The sequence below is a fragment of the Ictidomys tridecemlineatus genome, chromosome 1 (genome assembly GCF_052094955.1).
Source record: "Ictidomys tridecemlineatus isolate mIctTri1 chromosome 1, mIctTri1.hap1, whole genome shotgun sequence".
In the NCBI taxonomy this organism is placed as follows: Eukaryota; Metazoa; Chordata; class Mammalia; order Rodentia; family Sciuridae; genus Ictidomys; species Ictidomys tridecemlineatus.
Window position 1 is genome coordinate 8,672,646 of NC_135477.1, and position 17,180 is coordinate 8,689,825.

Below are 17,180 nucleotides of genomic sequence, written 5' to 3' on the forward strand. Positions count from 1 at the left end.
GTTTTGGCAACTTAGCAAGGCACTAAGCAACTCAGTGAGACCCTATCTCTCTAAATAATATACAAAATAGGGCTGGGAATGTGTTCAGTGGTTAAACACCCTGGGTTCAATCACAAGTAACTAATTATAAAAATAATAATAATTTTAAAATAATTATTTTATAAATAACATACACAATACGAAATTTGGAAAACAGGAAAAAATATCCAACGTGCTTGGCACTTTGTGTTCTATGGATTTTTTTCTTTTTCTTTTATTTTTTCCTGTACAGTCTCTTAGGGGTATAATTTTTATTATTTGTACATAGCTGTGACTCTATACACTTGCTATGATTAAATATTTTCTGGTTTCAGGAGAAATTGCTCAATGCATAATAGTGTTTCTATAGCCATTATCCTTTTCTTTCAAGTCTTCATAAGGAGGAAAATAGCGAAGGAACGGCGTGGAATCTTTTTGTAACCATCTGTTACACACACGCACATTCACACACACCTGGACCTGCAGTGTTCTGGACATGGCCAGAGGAAGGAGTCTATTCTCTGTGTTCACTGCCCAAATTCCAGGTTTCCATGCAAGACAGCACACATGCATTCGTATGTGAGGGAGGCACAGAAAGGGAGGGAGAAGTACGATCCTATTAAAATGTAAAAATGTGTTCTATGGACTGAACCGTCTGTCCCTCAATGCCCACATGTTGACATCCTAGTCCCCAACGTGACTGCCATGTGACAGGGCTTTAGGAGGCAAAAATTAAACTAGGTCCTAGAGTTGGGGACCTAATCCAATGAGAAGGGTGTCCTTATAAGACGGAAGACACTGGAAGTCCTGGGCACAGAGGGAAGGCTGTGTGAGCCGGGAAGCGCCTCCCTAGCTGGCAGAGCCCTCTCCAGAATCCAGCCCTGCTGGGACCCCGATGTTAAAGTCACCCAGACTGTGGTGTTTTGTGATGACAGCCCAAGCAGACTAATAAAACAGAGGCATACGGACATTGATTGTCCTATCCTTTCAACGTTTTGGAGATTTCAAATTTTCCAAAATAAAAAATTGAGGAAACAATAATGAATGAAATCACATCAGTGCTTGGCAAGGATCAGCTCATTAAACCGTGCTGACAGCTGGGTGGGGTGGGCAGCACTGCTGCCATTTGCAGATGAGAACACTGGGGAACAGAGAGGTTGAGCTTGGCTTTCAACTCGGGCATCTTCCTACTCCCTGCCACCAAGAATAAGAACTTCCAAGGAGGGCAGGAGGCTCTTTACCTGGCCCCAATCCAGCCTCTCAGCCAGGCCCCTCACCTCCAAACGTGCCATCATTCAACATTCTTCCAGAAGGTGTGTGCCCATGATCACCATGGCAGTCACCTTGGTGACTATGCTAACACCCGTGCCTGCATAAGGACACAAGACAGATGCCTGAGAACCAGGGGAGCTGGCTCTGGTCTCCACCCGATTTTTCTGACTCCAAAGCAGGTTGACAAGGGCAAAGAGAAAGCTCCAAGGGCGAGATATCCAAGCCCCCACAAAGCTCAGAGGTCACCAAGATGGCCCAGGCAATGGAGAGCCCTGGCCCAGTGCTGCCAGCATATGCAAACAAAACTACCCTGGGACTTGGGTAAAGCCCATAGGCCAGGCCTCTTGGAAAGCCCCAGGCCGAGGAGGGGCCAGAATGACAGGGCTCTGGGCTCACCTTTGCAATTCCCTCCTGGCAGAGCCTCTTTTGTTTTTTTTTATTTGTACTGGGGATTGAACTCGGGGACAGTCAACCACTGGGCCACACCCCTAGCCCTGTTTTGTATTTATTTAGAGACAGGGCCTCACTGAGGTGCTGAGCACCTCGCCATTCTCCAGTGTCAGCCTGAGAGGTGTGCGCCGAGCCCAGCAGGAGCCTCCTTTTAACAAGCATTTTACATCTCATTTCAGGGTGTCCCAGCCACTAACTGAGGTCAAACAGTTTAGCAGGCTATAAAACTAATGGAGTGCTCCTTTTTTTTTTTTTTAATTTTATTTTTCTTTCTTAGTGGGGATGGAATCTTGGCACATTCTGACCCTGAACTATAACCCCCCAAAGCTTATTTTATTTTATTTATTTTTTTAAGACTGGATCTTCCCAAGTTGCTCAGGCTGGCCTGGATCTTGCCATCACGCCTCAGCACACCCCTGCCCCAGGTGGAATTACTGGCGTGCCGCCACACCTGGCTGGGGGTTCCTATAGATGTAGCCTGCTCAGGAGCCTGGAGCACAGCCCCTTCCTGTCCCCATTATTGTAACCGTGGTCCACTTTCTGCTTTGAATATAGATAGGCCTTTGCTGCTCCACCACTGAAATTTAATTTTTAAATGGACATGTTTCTTTCTCTTCCTCTCTCCCTGCTCCTCCCTAATCTCTCCCCCTCCCTAAATCTCAGGGGAAACAGAATTACCTTTCTTCCCCATCCAAGGCAGAATCATCTGTCCCGAGTACACATCCACCATAAGGATGAGGTAATCCAGACTTTGGGGATGGTCAGGAATGACCATCCACTGAAAATAAAATAAACAAAGCCACTTCCTTGCCCATGCCTCCGACAGCAACTGCTATTTAGGAGGATACAGTTTCCCTTAGGCTGACTGAAGTCATTATTAACTGGGACAAGATGATAAAAGTACTGGGGGCTGGGGTTGTGGCTCAGCGGTAAAAGTGCTTAATATGTGCGAGCCCCGAGTTCGATCCTCAGCACCACATATAATAAAATAAAGGTATTGTGTCCAACTACAACTAAAAAATATTTTTAAAAAGGTGTCTGTGTTTTGGCATCTTGAAAACTTTTGTGTTCTTATCAGAGAGCAAACAGAAGTGAATTTTCCTCAGAGTACAGGACCCCCAGCAAGTAACTGGTCCCCAAAAGTAACCCAGACATTGGTTTATTTACCATAAGTTGAGCATCAGCAATCTCTTTGATTACCCATCAGAAGCAGTTTTAAAAGCCAGATTAAAGCCACTCCCCAGGAACCGATTTGCCTAAGGGCAGGAAAAATTCTAAGAACCTGTCTGTTGAGGACTCTGCGTTAATTAAGCGCACATAAAAACCTCTTGTACTTCAAGATCGAGTCCAAATGTGTGGGACAAGGCTGTGCTCAGAATCCAGGGGGGTGCTTTTCACTGGCTGGGCAGCAGGCGAGCTCCAAGGAAGTCTTTCAGTTTTGGTGTCAGTATCAAGGTCGCGGTCAGGGAAGGAACAAGGACCACAGAGTCCCAGTGCCGTCCCAGTGCAGATCTTTGCCCATAGTGCCCTCAGGAAGCTGCTGAGCAGATGATGGGGACAGAGAAGGCCCTCCCCACTGCCCTGGTGAAGACATAGTTCTGAACACACACTGGCAGGGGGGGAGTTGGCTGGCTGTGGAAAACAAATGTCCTGCACCCTGGGCTTTAGGGAGACCATCTAACTGAGGCAAAACTCTCTGGTGAAGAGTTGCTCCACACTATGTCCTTACTGAGGCAGAGCCCCGGTAAGCAGTTGTGGTCGCACAGCAGCCTTGCAGAGGGGATGCTCCCGGGCACACGTGAAGAAATCTGCCAGGGAGGTCCAAGACTGGCCTGGAGGACAAGAGCCGCTCCTCAAAACAGGACCATGGCCTCGGGGCTGCCTGGGCAGAGTCCATTTCTGTACTTGCTGCCAACACCAGCCTCTTGCCTGGACAGGTGCACTGCCCCTTCTCCCATCCACTCTGGCCCCTTCGTTCTGCTCTCCAGGCTGCAGCCAGAGCACTGGCTTGGAAGTGAGAGTCTGCTCCCGTCTCCCCTGCGGGAAAGCTGGTGACTTGGCTTTGCTATCAGCTCTGGTGCAGCCCCCTGGCCTCCCCTGGCCTCCCCTGGCCTCCCCTGGCCTCCCCTGGCCCATATCTCCTGGAGCTCACCAGCCCTGCATCTGCCCGAGACCTGGAGCCCTCCTGCTCCTCCCCAGCTCGCAGCACTGGTCCTCACTTCTGGGAGTGGCCTCCCTGGTCTTGGCTCCCAGATCAGAGCTACTTTCCCAGGCCCACCTAGTGCTAGTCGCAGCAGCCATCAACCTGGTCCATGACCATTTCCCTCAGGGAACACTGGGTCCTTCTCTCTTCCCAACACTGTATCGGAGGTGCCTGGCACAAAAGGAACACTCAGTAAGTGCTGTTGAATATATAAGTGTATAATGAAAAGATGCACAGACAGGTGGGTGGCGGATGGACCGACACAACTGAAGCCAAATCAAGGACCCCAAATATGCAGCAAGGCTCTCAAATTATGGTTGTTTTACTTGAAGATTAGGAAAGTTCTTTTCTTCCATACCACCATAGCATTTCAGGATAAAAAATATCATTTTTCAGATTAAGGCCACCGAGACCCAGCCAGGAGTGGTGGTGCACACCTGTAATCCCAGTGGCTCTGGAGGCTGAGGCAGGAGGATCCCAGGTTCAAAGACAGCCTTGGCAACTTGGCAAAGCCCCAAGAAACTTAGCTAGACTCTGCCTCAAAATAAAAAGTGAAAAGGTGGACTGGGAAGATGTCTCAGTGATTGAATGGTACTGGGTTCAATCCTGGTACTGAAAAAGGAGGGAAGGAAAGAAGGAAGGAAGAACAAATGAATGAACAAACAGAGACCCAGAAAAGGCAAAGTACTTCTCCTGAAGCGAGTCTGCAAAACCAGCCTTCCTCAGCCACACACAGTCCCTGCGCTCCCTGCAGGTCTAATGAGTGACGGTGACATGGCAAGCAATTTGTCACTAATTACACAGGACAGGTTTCTGGGAATAATTTGTTATTTTTACAAATCACTCTGATTCAAAAGATAAGATTGCTGGGTGCCATGGCGTGTGCCTGTAATTCTCACTACTCCAGAAGCTCAGGCAGGAGAATCACAGACTCTAGAAACCTAGTAAGACCTGAGCAAACTAGTGAGACCCCGTCTCAAAAGAAATGAGCTGGAGAGGCAGCTCGAGGCTAGTGCGCTCTCCTGGCACGTGAGAAGCTCTGGGTTCGACCCCAGCACAACAAACATTAAGAACTTCCCCTCGTGCCACCACCCCTGCTGCCCACTGCCTCCCACGCGCTGTCTGCAAAAGGAAAGGGCAGAGTTGGTGGGATGCATGCCAACAGTGCAGGTGGCTGGGGTGGAGAGGAGGGTGTTCCCCAGGTCCCTGCATTCCTACCTTGGCCGTCAAATGAGGGACTTTCTCAACACTGCTCAGTCTCCGCCCCGTTACAGCCACCCTAAGGAGGTGAGATGTTCTGAGTGGCGAGAGGAGGGGAGCAACCAGGGTCCAGTTTCCCCATGGGTGGGGCTGAGGTGCTAGAGTCTGCCCACAGTGCAGCTGTCTGCCTTGTGACAAGTGGACTGTGCCAGCTCCCGTCCTTCTTGGCACCTCCACAGTCCTGGACAGGAAAGGTTAGCTCAGGGGCAACAGCCTGCCATGGATCACACTGGTTGACTCTAGATCACAGCTGATATGGAATCTGCTGGGAAGGGTGGGGTTTATCGGTCTCCTCAACCCCGACCACTTGGGAGTTCCTTCTCCCCACACCTTGCAGGATGGTCAAAATCTGAATGGGTCTTGTGTGGAGGAAGAGGCTGTTCCTTTCTTTTAGGTCAGGGAGATGTTACCTAGGGCCTCTCCCATGCTAGGTGTTATGGTTTAGATGTGATGTCCCCCAAAAGTTCACTGTGAGGGGATGCAAGAAGGTTCAGGAGAAATGATTGGGTTCCAAGATTCTTAACCCAATCAGTGAATTAATCCCCTGGTAGGGATTACTGAGTGGTAACTGAAGTGGTGGGGTGTGGCTGGAGGAGGTGGGAAAGGGGGTGTGGCTTTGGGGTGTGTATTTGTATCTCACAAGTGGAGTCTCTCTCTGCTTCCTGATCCTCTTGTGAACTGGCTCCCTCTGCCACACTCTTCACCATGATGTCCTGCTTACCTGAGCCCTGAGGAATGCAGCCTGCTATCTGTGGATAGAGACCTCTGAAACCGTGAGCCCCTGAGTAGACCTTTCCTCCAGTGCACTTGTTCTGGTCGGGTCCTTTAGACACAGCAGGGAAAAAACTGCCTAAAACACTAGGCAAGTCCTTCACTGAGCTACATCTGCAGTCGGTGGTCTCTTATTGAGTTGTTAATGTCCTTTCCCCCTGGGTGCGACCTCCTGTAGCTTCCAGAGCTCATCTGGCCTAGCACTGGTACACACTCTGCCTAACGAATGAGTGAAGGATGGAATGAACCAAGAAATGAAGGAAGACCTCTTTTAGCCACAAGGGTACAGTATAAAACCTCTCACCTCCATTGACACCTGCACGGTCAGATTAGCACCTGTTCCAGAGACTTTGGAAAAACAATTTTCACTTCAAGTGATCAGGCCAGGGAAAGAATTCTCCTACTCCTGGGAGAGGAGATGTTCCACGCCTTAACTAAGGTGACGTGGTATTTCATGCACAAATCACCTCCTTGGGGCTGTTTCCAATCCTCGATGATTAGGTCCAGTCCACACACAGCCCTTATTTGTTCAGACTGTCCCTGCACAGGTGCCTGAGAGTTCATAGACCCTGGCAGCATGGCCAGACTTGGCTTTGTATTTTTAATCCAGTTTTATCTTCCTCTGCACATTCTATAAAGTAGAGAGGGGAAAGGGAAGTTATTGGAGGGCCTATGGAATTATTGGGGGAAATGGTGTGTGTGTGTGGTTGATTAAAACCAAAAGTACTCTTACCATTCATCTGTACTTTATATGACTCCAAGGTCAAGGTATTATTCAACTCACAAGAATCCACTATCCAGCTTAGTACAGGGGATGGAGATAAAGAAAATTCAAAAACTGCTCTTTAACCAATTTTTTCAGCAACTCTCCCTAAAGAGTAGCAGGTGGTCCAATTTGTGAATCCCAGACTGGATGCTGGAGGAGGCTGGATAGTTGCACCTAAGAGACCCCCACAGCCAGAGCGAGCTCCAGGTTTCTCACATCTACGGTCCCTTCAAATGTATCCAGATTCCAACTTTTCTTAATGATCAAATATAAAAAAAATTAACTATCACAATAGAAAAGTATTTTTTTATTCACAATAAAGAATTTTTAAGACTTTAATAAGCTCAAAACAAGAAATTGGGTGGAGCACTTACCTAAATATGAATAGTCCTATAATTTTAAGTTCAATCCCCACTGTTTTTTTGTGGAAAAGTACAAATGACAATTTTGCTTATATAGTCGGACTCTGGTGACATTTTTGACACTCCAAGGGTATTTGGAACAATAATGATTAAAGTATTTTTTTGTTACATTCCTTCTTATATTTTCGCCATAGCAAATGCAGTACCAACCAGGGAACATGATAGAATCGTCCTTGGGTGACTGAGTATGTTTCAGAGGATTTGAAGAACACTCTAAACAATAAGATGTCACCAGTGTCACTTATCGGAGATTGAGCTCATGTGTACTGAGCTCAAAAATGTGATTAGGGGCTGGGGTGTGGCTCAGTGGAAGAGCCCTTGCCAAGCAGGTATGAGGCACGGTATTCGATTCTCAGCACTGCATAAAGATAAATAAATAAAATAAAGGTCCATTGACAACTAAAAAAAAATTATTAAAAAAAAATGGGATCAAAGTTTTGTTTTTAGGTTACCCCCCATTCTCCAGGTCATTTTGTTGAGATTTGTCCCTCTGTGATCCCACTGACCTCTATGGGGAGGTGCAAGGTTGATGAGTCACCATTACTGGGAATCAAGCTGGTTGAAGGTCAAAGACAAAAGGCCATCAAAGCTGGCATCCAAGGCCATGAAAGGACACAGGGAACCACCAGTGGCCGTGGTAGGAGGAGCTTCAGAAGAGAAAAGAAGAATTCTGCCCCAGAAAGGCTCTTATTCTTTTTTTCCCTATACAGTCTCCCCACGTCTGCCAGGTGCTTTGCTGCATTTCCATTTAAACCCAGGAAAGCATCAGTTTTGCAGCTTCAATGTTTTCAGAGAGCTGAGGATGGAGAATGGCTTAGAAAGACTTATTACAAGAGGGTTGGCCTCAGGGGGCCAGGGGACTATAAAGGAGACACAGCGAGAAGGGTGGCGATCCCTGGAGATGGCCAGCAGCAAGGTGAGCCCTGCCCTTGCCCAGCCTGAGGCCTGGAGAGGTGGGGTGGGCAGCTTGGGGCCAGGCCAGGTTGACGTCCTCCCTGACGTGAGGAGCTGGGGCCTGGCATCTGGGGAGGGAAGAGGGCTGAAGCCCCAGGGCAGAGCCCCGGAGAAGAGAGTCTGGGAACTCCAGAAAAGAACAAGGTACCCTCAGTATGTGCCCAGACCACGACAGGAGGTACAGACAGCGCAAGGGTTAGAGGGAAAGATCCCCTCAGCCACGGAGCTGGGAACAGCTCCTGTTCCCAGCAGGAGCGGAAACTCATATTTCATGGGGTTTCTGTTAAAGTTCTCAGAAGGCTCTTGCCTCAGTCGTGGGGAAAAACATCCCTCACCCACACGCTTCTCTCGTCCCATCTACCAAAGCAAGACCCCAAAGGATTAAGCTGTTCCAAATAACTGCATCCCAGAGCAAAGTCCAAGAATATTTATAGGATCACAAAAATATCCAGACCCTAAATAAAAGTTCAAAGTCCACAATGTCTGGCATGCAGAGCAGCAGGAAACATGATCCACGATGAGGAGAACAATCAAGTCATCAAAATTGACCCCGAAATGTCACCGTCAAATCAGACACTTTAAAAAAATATTATAGGAGGGCTGGGGATATAGCTCAGTTGGCAGAGCCCTGGCCCAGCAGAAATAAGGTCCTAGCACCTCAAAAGTAAATAAATAAACTGTAACTGCATTCCATATGTTAAGGAGACTTGAGGAAAGATTGAGCCTGTTGGGCTGGGGTTGTGGCTCAGCGGGAGAGCGCTCACCTAGCACGTGCAAGGCACTGGGTTTGATCGTCAGCACCACATAAAAATAAATAAATAAATGTCCAACTACAACTAAAAAATGTATATTTTTTTCTTTTTTATTATTATTAGTTCAAAACATTACATGGTTCTTGACATATCATATTTCATACATTTGATTCAAGTGGGTTATGAACTCCCATTTTTACCCCGTATTAAAAAGTGTATATAAAAAAATTTGGAAAAAAAAAAAAAAAAAGATTGAGTCTATTAAACACAGACATGGAAGACATAAAAAGACCCCCATCAAACTTCTGGAGATGAAACTACAATGTTTAAAGTGAAAAGCACACTGACAGAGAAAATGACAGATTAGCCACTGCAGAGAAAAAGCTCAGTGGACTTGAAGACAGTGATGGAAAGGTACCAAACGACACAGAAATGAACAGGGCTTCACCGAGCTGCCGGATGGCTTCCAGGAGTCGAACACATGTGTGATATTGGAGTCCCCAAGAGACCAAGAGAAGGGAAGTAAGAAACTATTTGAAGAAATATTTGAAAAGTTTCCAAATGCAATGTAAACTAGAAACCTACACACCAGGAATCTCAGCTGACTCCATGCACAAGGAACAGGGAAAACTCTGCACCAAGGCGTGTGGTGATCAAATCAATTAAAGTCAGGGGAAAAGGAAAGAATATTGGAGGTAGCTAGGGGAAAAAAGAGCAAAGATAAGGATAGCACCAAATATGTCCCTGGAAATAACACAAGTCAAATACAGCCGGGTGGTGTCGTTAAAGTTCTAAAGGAGAAGGATTCTTTACTCAAAGAAAATATCTTTCCAAATTCAGGTGAAATATATATTTTTTTTTAACAGACACACAAATGCTTAAAGAATTAACCACCAACAGACCTACATTTCAAGAAATGTTAAAGGAAGTCCTTTAAGCGATAGAAAAGACCAGGTGGTAACCTGATGATCAAGACCTACACAAAAGGGGCTGGGGATGTGGCTCAAGCGGTAGCGCACTCGCCTGGCATGCGTGCGGCCCAGGTTCAATCCTCAGCACCACATACCAACAAAGATGTTGTGTCCGCCGAGAACTAAAAAATAAATACTAAGAATTCTCTCTCTCTCTCCTCTCTCACTCTCTCTTTAAAAAAAAAAAAAAAAAAAAAAAAGACCTACACAAAAGAATGAACACTTTACTTACTATTTAAATTTCTTTTAAAAGATAAGTAGGTGGGGGCTGGGGTTGTGGCTCAGAGGTAGAGCGCTCGCCTCATACATGTGAGACCCAGGGTTCGATCCTCACCACCACATAAAAATAAATAAGTGAAATGAAGGTATTGTATCCAACTACAACTAAAAAATAAATATTTCAAAAGAAAGATAAGTAGGTGTTGTTTGGTTTGGCAATGCTGGGGATTGAACCCAGGGCCTTGTGCATGCAAGGCAGGCACTCTACCAACGGAGCTATAACCCCAGCCCCCAATAAGTAGGTGTTTAAAATAAAAATATGTGCTATGGAATATGTAACTTACATAGAAGTAAAGTGTCTGACAAAATTAGCATAAAGCTAAAAGAGGAAAAACAGATTTACAGTTAAGTCTTCTCAAATGTTAAATGACATAAATGTCGCTTGAAAGCTGATTGTGGTAAATTAAAGAGGTATAGCATAGTTCCTAAAGCAACCCCTAAAATAGCAAATATACTTGTAGATAATAAGTCAAAGGGGAGAAAAATAGAATTATAAAAATAAAAAATTACCTGTGTAATCCCAGCAGCTTGGGAGGCTGAGAGGTAGGAGGATGGAGAGTTTAAAGCCAGCCTCAGCAAGGGTGAGGCACTAAGTAACTCAGTGAGACCCTGTTTCTAAATAAAATACAAAATAAGGCTGGGATATGGCTCAGTGGTCAGGGTACCCCTGAGTTTAATCCCTAGTACCAAAAAATCAAACATAAAAATAACAAATTAATCAAAAACTAGAGAAAAAAAAGGATATGGAGAGATAGAAAATATAATTGTAGACTGTAGAACTAAACCAACTGTGTTAATAATCTCATTAAATATAAATGTAATAAATAATCCAACTAAAAAGCAGAGATTTTCAGAGCAGATTAATAAAACAAAATCCTATGTTGCCTATAATAAAGGCACAAATAAATTAAAATAAAAGAATTGGATGGGATATACCATGCAAACAATCAAAACAAAATAATTATTTGTATTGTATCAGACAACAGATTTTGGAGAAAAGAATATTACAGGCACAAAGAAGATCATTTCATAATGCCTAAGGGTTCAATTCACCAAAAAGATGTAAAAATTCTTTAATAATCACAGAGCTTCAAAATATGAAGTAAAAACTGCTAGACTCAAAAGGAGAAATAGATAAATCTACAATTATGTTCTGATGTTTCCACGCCCCCTTCAATATTTGATGGAACAAGTAGATGGAAAATCAATTTGCATATAGAAGACCTGAATAATATGATCAACCTCTTTAGCTAGCAAACACGTGTTGAACACCATCCGATACCAGCAAAATAACTTTCAAGTACAGGACATTTACAAGACAGACCATACGTATCCTCTGCATTAAAATAGGTCCCAGGGCTAGGGTTGTGGTTCAGTGGCAAAGTGCTTGCCTAGCACATGTGAAGCACGAGTTCAATTCTTAGCACCACAAATAAATAAATAAAATAAAGGTCCATTGACAACTAAAAAAACTTTAAAAAACAGGTTTCAATAAAATTAAGATAATTCAAACTATCCAATGTATTTTATGTGACTATGATGGAATTGAATTAGAAAGCAAAAACAGAAAAATATCCAGAAAATCTCCAACTATTTGGAAACTAAAAAACATAATTCTAAAGGAGTCAAAGGAAAATCAGAAAGTATTTAAATTGAATGAAAATGAAAACACAAATACCAGAATTTGTAGACTACGGTTAAAAAAGGACCCAAGAGGCACATAGAACACTGAAATCCCTATATTTTAAAAGGCCTGAAATTAATGACCTCAAAACTGGAGACATTGGTTACACAACAATGTGAACATACTTACTACCATCCAACTGCACACTTAGCAATGATTAAGATGGTAAATTTCACATTCTGCATTTTTACCACAATAAAAAAATAATATAAAAAAAATCAACAAGTAGCAACAGGTAGAAGAAACCAGTTACTAAACAGAACTCACTTTTTAATCCCATTTGGGTGAAATTCAAGAATTTGCAAAACTAATCAATGGTGACAACGTCAGAATGGTTACTCTCTTGGGCAGAGAGATCAGGAAGGAGCATGAGAGAACACTCTGAAGTGTAGATTTGGGTGTGAATACAGAAGCACACAGGTGTGGCAGAACCTCACCAGGCTCTCAGATTTAGAGGCCTTTCAGTATGCACTTCATGCCAACTTGTTAAAATAATAGGAAAAGAAAGAAACTATAGAGACAGCTTTTAAAAAGGTAGAAGAGAATCAGTGAGGGTCAGGCGGATGAAGGGAGACCGCCTATAGGTGGAGCAAAGGACGTTTAAAACAATGAAGCTCAATTCTATGGTCTGGTGATGGGGGACACCACGCATCTGTCAACCCAGAGCCAGAACAGCACCGTGATCCTAATGTAAAGGCCAGAAGCAAGCATTAGGCATTGATATCGACTCATGAATTGTAAAAAATACATATGTTTGATATTGATAACTGAAGAAATGTATGAAGGAGAGCAAATGAGAACTCACCATGCTATCTGCTTAATTCTTCTGCAAACCTAAAATTGCTCTTAGAATAGCTGATCTCTCACTCACACACACACACACACACACACACACCTAGATAGAAAGTGTGTGTGTGTATATACATAGAACGAACATCCTATATATCTACATGTACACACATATATGATATGGCTTGGATATGTGGCATCCCCCAAGCTCCTGCGTCAATGCAGGAATATTGGGAGCTCAAGTGACTGGATTACGAGAGCTGGAACCTAATCAGTCCGTCCTGGTTTGAATGGACTGACGGGTGCTAACTGTAGGAGACGGGCCATGGCTGCAGGAGACGGGTCGCTGGGGGCGTGCCCTGGAAGGGCGCCTTGTCCCTCTTGGGCCCTGGGCAGTGGAGTTGCGGTCTAGATCCAAGACCTCAGAGTCGAAAATAAATTCTCTCTCCTCCAAGTTGTCCTTCTTGGGTATTTTGGTCACAGTGACATAAAAGTTGACTAAAACAACAAAGTGTATCTATTGAAAATATAGCTCTCCCACACCCGAGGAGAGAATTAGAAAACAAACCCGGAAAAGTGTGAGGGAGGCACCAGCATTTTAAGTGCAGCTGTCTACCTGGCGGGGCCCCGGGGACATTTCCCCTCGGCTTCCCACTTTTTCCTTGGTTCCAAGCTGTTAGTTAATGGGGACGATCTCACGAGGGGAAAATATTCCTCCTCCCCTCATCTGAAAACTGAAAATGCCTGTTGAAACCAGAGGAGCAGGAAGCAGCAGGCACCACCTACTCCGCCCAGATGTCCCTTCACCAGTGTCAAAAGTCAGGGCTCACTCCTTCCCCCTCTGCCGTTACTTCCGGCCAGAGGTAAATAATGAGTCAGGAGCAGGACAAGGACGGGAGGCTCCGGGGCTCTGACACTCCCTGGCTGGGCAGAGCAAGCAGCAGATCTGGGCCTTCACAACACACTGGAAGAACAGCGCGCGGCCACCCAGGCTGTGTGGCTGGGAGCTGGTCCTACTGCTGCTCCAACAGACTGGACCTTCCCGGGTTTTACTTATCTCTAAGAACCGAATTTGTTTACTAGGAAATTAAAATTTAAGGATTGACTGAGGTTTGCTTCCTTAATTAGGAAGGCCACAACATAAATACATCCAGACTCCTGCGAGCCAGTTTATGGTTGTAACTCTGGGTTTTGGTGGCATCAGACCAAGCTGGAGTCCCGTAGCCCTCGTGCCCCTCATGTCTATGTGGCCCAGGGCAAGTTCCTTAATCTTTCTGGGCTGTGGTCTCCTCGTGTGGCCCTCAGGTCCTCTGCATGCACCCATGCAGAGCAGGTGGATGGGATGCGCTTCACCTGGCCCAGGGCGTGCACGCGGCAGACGACTCATGATGGGGGTGGGCGGTGAGAGCCGACACTCTTGCCTTGCATTTGAAACCAGTTATTTCACTTTCCAAGCCACGGTGTCTACTCTTCCAAGCCGCTACTCCACAAATACCAAGGATTTTTTTTTTTATTCTAAAGAGGAGTTTGTCTTCTGAAAAAGCCAAAAATTAGGCCATTCTGGTCAGGTGGGCCTGGCAAGAGCGCACCATTTCACAAACTTCCCTGCTCACAAGAATCACCTGCTAGGAACAGGTTACTCCCCAGTGAGCAGCACTGCTTCAGGGCCCTGCCGGGGCGTAGGTAATGAAGGATTTACCCAACACCCAGGTGAATCCCCTCATCCAGGGGGATGGGAGTCACGGCCTGCATGGTTCCATTTACTGTGGTCCACCCCAACGCTGATCTCTCCTGCCGTCTTCAACACAGCATAAAGGCACACAGACGGGGACTAGAGAAGTCAATAGCTGAGTAACTTGCATAAGTGACCGCAACTGCCCTGAGGATCTCTTAAGATTTGGGGCCACCGTCACCCCATTAAACTCACTCCCCCCATCGCCAGGGGCCTGCTTGAATAACGCCAGACCAACAGAGTCCCCGCAGATAACCCCAGTCGTTCCTTCAACACGCCGAAGCTCCAGTTTCCCCAGATAGCTTTCTGGGGTGGAATACTCTGTTTCCCAGTTTCCAATGTCTTTCTTCTGGGATCTTGGTGCAAGGCCTTAGGATCATCTTCATACCCATCCCAGGTAAGCAGGTGTCCTAAATTCTACCTTGGGATTGGGTTCAGGCCACCATCCCAACCACAGGACACCCCTGATGGCCCTTTCAGGTCCCACCCTGCTGGGCACTGATCAAGGGTCTCTAACTTCATCTTCTGAACCTTTCCTGGAAGGCCTAAGCCCTGGTTTAAAAAAATCAGAGCTTTTCCCTGGCTGCCTGATACCTGTGGGATAAAACCCCACCTGGTCTGCTTACTTCCTGCTCCGCCTCCAGAGGTCTGACTCGGGAATTCTGCCCCCACCTGCCTTGGCTTCAGCAAGGTGCCCCTTAAGCTCAAGTTCCCCCACCATCTGGAAAGGTCTGCTCATCTGAACCCCTACAGCACCAAGCCCCGGCTCCACACAAGGGCATGGCACACGCTGCAATCTTCAGAGCACAGCCTGGACCCTCAGCACCAGTGTCACCTGGCAGATTTGTCCCTGCTGTGACAAACAGACCTGGCCAGAACGATTTTAAGGAGGAAAAGTTAATTTTGGGGCTCACAGTTTCAGAGGTCTCAATCCATAGACAGCAGGCTCCATTCCTCGGGGCTCAAGGTGAGGCAGAACATCATGGCGGATGAATGTAGTGGAGGGAAGCGACTCACGTGATGATCAGGAAGCAGAGTGAGACTCCACTCATCAGATACAAATATATACCCAAAAGGCACGCCCCCAATGCCCTACCTCCTCCGGCCACACCCCACTTGCCATCAGTTACTACTCAGTTAATCCCTGTCAGGATGTTAATTTGCTGAGTTTAGGCTCTCCTAACCCAGTCATTTCTCCTCTAAGCCTTCTTGCAATCTCCACGTGAGCTTTTGGGGACACCTCCCATTCAAGCCATAGCACCTTTAATCTGTTAGGAATACTGGTTCCCAGGCCTCACCCTGGACCTACCCAGACCAGACTCCCTGGAGGAGAAGCCCAGCAGTTTGCCTCTGCACCGGCCTTGCAGGTGATCCTGATGCCCGTTCAAGTTTGAGAGCTACTGGATAATAGTTGAGGCTCTAGGCAAGTGAGTTTCCATTTCTTAGTGACATCGGTGCCAGAAATTCCCCCAAGGGATCACCCAGAGTCATCCCTGGAAAAAAGCCAGTGATCTTTCAAGTTGGCTTGGAGCCTTCCTTGGAAAGATAAGCAAGTGTGATTTGGAACATAGGAAATGGCAGATATCCAACAATTTTTCACCTACAGAAAGAGTAATTTCCTGTGATGCAACCTAATGGTTCTGTTATGGGGAAGCTTGTGTTTTGCAGGTTTAAAGGAAAGGGCTACCCCATCCCTGGTTGGAGGGAAGGGTTCCAAGACACAGCAGGCCTAGAAGCACTCTAGACACAGGTACCCAGGTGGCTGAGCTTAGGCGTCTTTGCTGGGCAGTATGAAGTATTATCTGGGGCTAAGCTTCACCTGGGAGGGCAGGATCATCCTCCCTCCAAAATGCAAGGCTGGTCAGAGATGGCAGGGAGCATCACCCAGCATCTGCAGGGTATGGACTATGCAGGGCCAAGTTACAACAGCGACACCACGTGGCAACCAGGAAGCAAAGCAGTTGAGCTGAAGGGACCCCCAAGCTCCTTCTATTTGAGCGGAGAACGTACCCTCTTCGGGGAAGTGTAAACCCTGAGTTCTGGTATAGTTCAAAGGCAGAGAGAACCCTCAGGGCCAAGCAATGGGCTTCCTGCTGCCAAGACAGATTATGTGATGGTCTAAACCTGTTTCCTCATCTGTGGAGTGGGGATGGGCTGAGAGACAAGCCTTGGAAACACCAACATGCAGCTCTCTGTGCACAGCTGTCCCTCATAACTGCTGGGGATTGGTTCCAGAACCCCTTAGACACCAAATCCAGTGAAGCCTGATTCCATTACACGCATCGACAGGGTACATCCTCCTGAACACTTGCAGTCACCTCTAGACTACATATCATACCTAACATGGCAAATGTTCAGGACAAATGCAGATTTTTCTGGGATATTTTTGACCCACGGGGCTGGGGACAGTGTGGCCAGACCAAAGGGCATCTCATTGGTGATGGTCCTTTTACCATGAGGCCCCAATACACCAGGCCTCAGTGGAGGGGTGTCCCAGTGCCAGCTGCCCTGGGTACGCCCACCAGCCTGGCTGAGCAAGGCCATGTCACAGGGGAACTGGTTCACAGAAGGCAAACTTTAATTTTGTACACAGAGCCCGTGACATAGCGTCTGACACACAAATGCAATATGAGCATTAAATACGACGGCTATCCTGCTGGTGGCCAAGGCTCCTGTGACTCAGGAGCTGGTGCCCATCTCTCCTCCTCAGGCATCCTGACTTCACATGGGACCGACTCATGGTCAATTCCTGGGGAAGTCAGAGGCCAGCTGCTGGAAATGCAGCCATTTATTGAGGATAATCCTGATTTGTTCTGCAGCGCACAGGGCCTTGCTCCCTCTAGGTAAGCCCTCTACC

General features: G+C 46.5%; 1 protein-coding gene across 14 annotated transcripts in view; it reads right to left on the bottom strand.

Moving 5' to 3' along the window:
• Nucleotides 1–17,180, bottom strand: part of Tacc2 (transforming acidic coiled-coil containing protein 2) — a 186,924-nt gene that overhangs the window by 130,332 nt on the left and 39,412 nt on the right. The gene's annotated exons all lie outside the window — the stretch shown is intronic.